Source organism: Bubalus kerabau, chromosome 11 (genome assembly GCF_029407905.1).
Source record: "Bubalus kerabau isolate K-KA32 ecotype Philippines breed swamp buffalo chromosome 11, PCC_UOA_SB_1v2, whole genome shotgun sequence".
Taxonomy (NCBI): Eukaryota; Metazoa; Chordata; class Mammalia; order Artiodactyla; family Bovidae; genus Bubalus; species Bubalus kerabau.
Genome location: NC_073634.1, coordinates 61,289,916 through 61,295,915, shown reverse-complemented (window position 1 = coordinate 61,295,915; position 6,000 = coordinate 61,289,916).

The following is a 6,000-nucleotide window of genomic DNA, read 5'->3' as shown; positions in this document are numbered from 1 at the left end:
TGTAAAGCTATTAATGTAAATCACCACCAGCTTACCAATATCAGGGACATCTCATCTAGTGTAGTAATGGAACAGTTGATTTAAGAACAATGTATTTGACACTTAAAGCCTTATTTTCTTCAGTATTGCATGCTTACTATTTAGGTTTCATTCTTTCTTCCTTGATTTCCAAATCGCCACAGTGTCATAGAACTAAGAACAGCTTCCTGAGTTTCAGGAGTTCATATGCACATCAACACTGGAAAACATCCATCCTATCTTATCACATAATGACAACATTTAATAACATCTACGTTTGGTTAGTCACTGTGTTGGACACCAGTACCAAAAGGAAGAATATTAAGTCTTCTGGTAATGGGAAAAATGTGACTTACTAAAACCTATACTTGAACATCTTTCTTAGTTGAGCAAAGAGGCTGTGTTTTGGCAAAGGAGCTTCAGTAAACTGTCAAGGTAACCCAAGTTTGCCCAGCCTGAAATTGCATCCCTAATGCATAATGAGGTAACCATATAGGAGCTCTGATAAAACAGCCCTGGGACCAGTATACACAACCAATGAAGCGTGGTATGCAGACTAGTAAAGGTGGGGAGTACTGTCAATGTATTAATAAGCATATAAGCTCTCAACATCCAGGAAGAGATTCCTACTAAGGTTCTCCTACCCAATGATCACCAGCTGAGAGTCCTAACTACTAATAGCACAGAACGCTCCAAAGTTATGATTATCAAATTTCTATTAAATGTTTGCACAAAATACAAAATAATCTTGTGAAGTATTTGTTGTTTTTCTTATATGCTTAACATAGATGCTTTTCCAAAAGAGAGAACAGCAGACTACTAACCTCTCCCATCCCAAACTGCTCAAATTTCTCACTGACTTTTTTTCTCCCCTACCTCCATTAACTTCAGAAAATCTTCAAAGTTGCAATCTATTGGCACTGATGCTGCATTTCCAAGTCATAGCATGTTAAGGGACTTCTTTCCTCTGTCAGCAGTAGATTTATTATTTTTTAGTGGTGAGAAAAAAAAAAGTACCTTGTGCTGCAATATTAATCTTAAATATTCATGTTTTTAAACAACAGGCAGACAGCCAAATTCTTAATTTAAGAAAATAAACTCTTTTACTCAACGAATTAATTTATTTTTTTTAATCTGAAACCCCATCTTGCTCTCTGTCCTCTTGCCAGCTACAGACTCATTGAAATACATTCCAGCTCTCCCAGACAGGAGAAAGGGGTGTGGGGGGGGGTGGTGGGGGAAGCCAGCCACACTTGAAAAAATAAGACTGGCAAATGACTGCTGGATATTTGGAAGCTGTGTTGAGTATTCATCCTCAAAGATAAAACAAGCCCTTGTGCGACCTCTGATAAAGTAATGACCCCACCCCTACACACACGCAGTAAAGTGTTGACAATCTTCCTGACAGCAACCAGAAATACAAGCGTGGTTAATATTATCAAGAAATAGAAGCAAATATATCATTTATCTCATGCTCAATTCCCAAGCAAGGATATGCATATGGAAGAGACAGTCATAAAGATATTTCTTCAGAGTCTGTTTAAGTCCGTGTTATGCATATACAGTTTAAAAAAATAAAGGAAAATGATCTAAAAATATAATAGCAACTATAGTGAGTCAACTGGCAAACTCCAAGGCTGCCGCTTTTTGCCTGTTTTGATGGTTTTTATCAGCTAATGCCACGACTGAGAATAGGAAGCCAAGAGGATCAGCTTTGCTAAGAAGGAAACAACAAAAGTTCACTTACCCATCCTTTGTCATCCAAAACGGATCCCCCCTCTCTCAGCGTTCTTCTTATTTGGTCTCTCGTGCTGAAACCACTGCCACCTTCATGACACAGTGCGGCTGTCATTCACACAATTCTGATCCCGCATGTGAGCTAGTAGCCCCACACAAACTTCCCCGGAGAGGACAGACAAAAAAATATATATATATGTACGTGAAAAAAATTCAGCATGGGGTGGGATGGGGGGCAGGGAGGTGGAAGCAGTAGGGGGGTGGGGGAGGGCCTCTAGGCTCTGAGCATCATTGTGTAATTCACCAGAGATCCATCAGCAGTAATTGGCAATCTGTGCAAAAGAGCTACAGCCCATCTCGAACGTAACCAACTTCTCTGTTAAAAGAGAGGAGGAAAAAAAAAAAAAAAAAAAAAAAAAGAAAATCTTCAGAATACCTGGCATTCCTTATTGTGCTGGCTTTTGCCATTCCCAGATAAAGCAATTCATCCTCTGGATTTTCAGTTCTTCCAGCAAGTAGGCCTCCTGTGCTGTATGAGACCCCAGTTTAAAAGCTATGCAGGCTAGGTTTATCCATTTAGCTGGTCAGGTTTAAAGTGTTTTGTAGCTGTGCTGAGAGGCAGCCCTTGTCTAATTCAGAAGGCTTTCCAGAGACTGATGATGCTCAGAGCTTGTTGGTGCTAATGCTTGAGTTTGTGATACACTGAGTGCCCTCCGCTGGAGAAAACAGATTGCACATTAAAGACGGGAACAAGTGAGCCTGTCAGTGGTGTGCAGCCTTCCCTCTCTCAGAAAGGGAAATTAAAGGCACAGGATCACTTTATTTTTCCCCTCTGATAAATATATTATGAAAGGTTTATGCCAAAGAGCTTTATTCAGTGATATCAAATATTAAGTAAAATACTGCCTCTGTAAATATTAAGCAATTAATAGTTTTTAGTTACTTTGACCTGATATTTTTCCTATATGTATCACAGGGGATATATATTTTTTAACAGTAGAAATAATTTATTTTTTATTTTTGTTGATGTTGGTTTGTTTTATTTACACATCTTTTTTGAGCAAAACACAAAAAGAAATAGTCTTTTTTTTAGCTGAATTACATTTATTTTTATTCAATAACTTCATTCGGACTCTTGTTCAGTATCCATACATCCATCACTTTCTTGGTTGTTCATATGGACAGAGAGTTCAACAGAAAAAACAGCCTAAACTGAATCTCATTAGCCATATATGCAGAATTCTAATGCATAAGGCCTGAAATTAATAGAGACCTTTCCCTTAAGAATCATTCACACTCAAGGAAAAATATCACTTTCAAAGATAGTTACATTAAAAAAATTAGACCTAACTTTTAAATTTCCAATTTTTGGTAATAAAATATATTCTTAATTTTGCACGTTTATTAAAGACGCTAGATTATTACTTTCAAAAGTGTAAATTTTTAGCCTTAAAACAGTCTTTTTTAAAAACTATATTACCAAATGTGCAGATAGCTAAGAGAGACTAAATTTTAGAAAAGAGAAGAATTCCAGCTTGACATTGTAACTGCAATCACTTTTAAAAAAACTTATCTATATCTATAATGCAAATTTCCCTAAGAATCAGTTATAATGGACAATGCCAGAAAAACCAAACCATGTGAGATCATTGCTGTAGTTCTCTAAAATTTGCAGAATATTCTCAGAATTATGGGGATAAATGATATAATACCTGAAATATGTATTTTTTAAACTACACACTTTCCTTAACTTATACTAAACTTTGAAAAAAAAATAGTGTAACTCATCATTTCCATTTTGTTTCTATTTTTGTTTATTCCAAAATCTTCTGGCAGATAATAATTTTAGGAAGAATCTAGAATATTGACCCAACACAAAATAGAGACTGCTAGATAACATTGCTAAACTAATTTAGCAGGTATGAGAAGTTTAAATGAATTTTACACAAGTATCTAGAATTGCTATAGATCATTGAAAATGGATAGCTTTAGAAATAGTCTTTGATTTTAAGTTGTTTGCCAAAATATTAGTAAGGGATGCTTATTATATGAATAGTATATATTATTTAATTCAGATTTATGAGCAAGGAATATCAGGCCATTGCCTAATTACAAAGATTTCTCAAGGAACAAATAAATCCTTTTTTCATTAACTAAAACTTAAATTCCTATTTTAGAAAGGTATACCTTAATACTTATTAAAATGCAAATGAACACTGAAAGGGAGATTGCTGGGAGCCGGCGAGAGACATTCCACTCGTGACAAAGGTCATGAGGAAGGGGGCTCGGCATACGCAAAGGCGGGATCGAGCCTCGGGAGTGCCCCCGGATATTCTCGAGCATCTACCCCCCAAAAACCAGAGTCTGCCTACTTTATTGCTTTGTGCTCTCACCTCTGACTTTACTGGGGGCTGTCCCCCACCACCATCTCACTCTCTCTGTCAAAGAGTTAACTTATAGCTCCAATTAATAAAGTTCCTGGGCAATTAGGAGTGTTTAAATCCAAACCCCTCAGATGGCTCTCTAACTCGCCTGACAAGTTTACCCGGACACCTACAGCTATGCATACGATTGTTTACAGTCTCCCAGCCTCCAGAGGCACGGGAAGCTTAAGATATTCAAATAGCTTAGAGCCTCTCAGAGAATTAGAAACTGTCAGAATAAAGCTAGTAAAAGATTTCATTGATGAGCCAATGTTTGTTGCCAAGTTTTCACATCCCTTGAATTGTATCCTTGAATGTGCATTAATTAATATAGTTGGTATGTAGAAAAAATAAGTAGTGGCCTGGTGTTAGTAACTTTAGACCCTTAAGGTAGTAAATTCTTTCCTTTGTAAACCCATTACACATCCACCCTATAGGAACGTAATCTTATCTTCGGAGGATGGCGCCAAACCTTAAAATAATTACTCTTAGAGAAAATAAGTCTTTGTTGATAAGTCCTTGTCAAGAGTCATAAAATGTTAATAGGCCTCTGGCCAGAAGATGATGTAAATCACCTAAACCATTTGTATACGATAAATCTGCAGGAAAGAAACCCTGGTTTTTGATAAGCATCAAAGACTGCTGATTTTGCATCCCCTATTGTCCTCTATGTGTAACTTAGGGTATAAAAGCCCCTGTTGAAAATAAAGCTATGGGCCTTGCTCACCAACGCTTGGTCTCCCCATGTCATTCTTCCCTTTAACTTCTAGCTGAGTGTCCATCTGGAGCGTGGATGTCCTCTGCGACCATTTATTTGCCTGGGCTTCTAAGACCCACTCGAGAAGGTGTCTAAGGTGGGGCACCTTCCGCTATTCGAGAGGGCGCCTGCGGCCTCCGTGGTCAGAGCTAACCTGGTGTCACGGGTTATATTGATTTTCCGCGTAAACCAAGCCACTCAGCTTCTTTTCTCCACTGAATTTTCCTACTGAGCTATCCTCATTCTATTCCTCTTTATTATATCTAATTAACATTTGAATAGGCCGCCTAGCCGTCTCTCCTTCGAAGACCCTGGATCAGCCGGGGCTGGACCCCGGCAGGTGGCGCCCGAAACAGGTTTTTCGAAGGTAAGCTCCCCAAAGCAATTAGGGTCATCAGCCCTTTTGCTCCCCCGTTCTCGGAACAACTGGGTCATCAGCTCTCTTGTTCCCCCACGGAGCAGTTTGGGTCATCAGCTCTACTGCTCCCCCCTCGGAACAGTTTGGGTCACCAGCCTTCTGTTCCCCCCCCCCGGGACAATCTGGGTCATCAGCCCTATTGTCCTTCCAGTGTTCGGGACGGCTAGGACCCCACTCAAGGGTGCCGCGGACCCCCCTGTAGGACAGACAGGGCGAGAGGAGTGGGAAGTGTTGAAAGTGTTAAAGTGTTAGACTTAGAGAGAGAAAACAGTTTCTGAAGTTAAAAGGCCAAAGAAAAGCCTGATCTTTTGATAGCTAAAAGCAAAATCTTTTACTATACTTAATTTTCTGACATGGGTAACACTGAATCAAATGAAAGACAGCTCTTTATAGGAGTAATCTTACAGTTATTAAATAAAAGAGGAATCAAAGTTAAAAAATCTGCCATTCAATCATTTTTTTCATTTGTACAAGAGCACTGTCCCTGGTTCCCAGACGAAGGCTCTGTTAACTTAGATGTCTGGGAAAAAGTAGGAAAACAGCTAAAAACTTACCATGCCGAACATGGCTCAGAAAATGTCCCTAATGACGCTTTTTCCTTATGGAACATCATTAGAGATGTCTTAGACCCTGCCCCCGATTCAGAA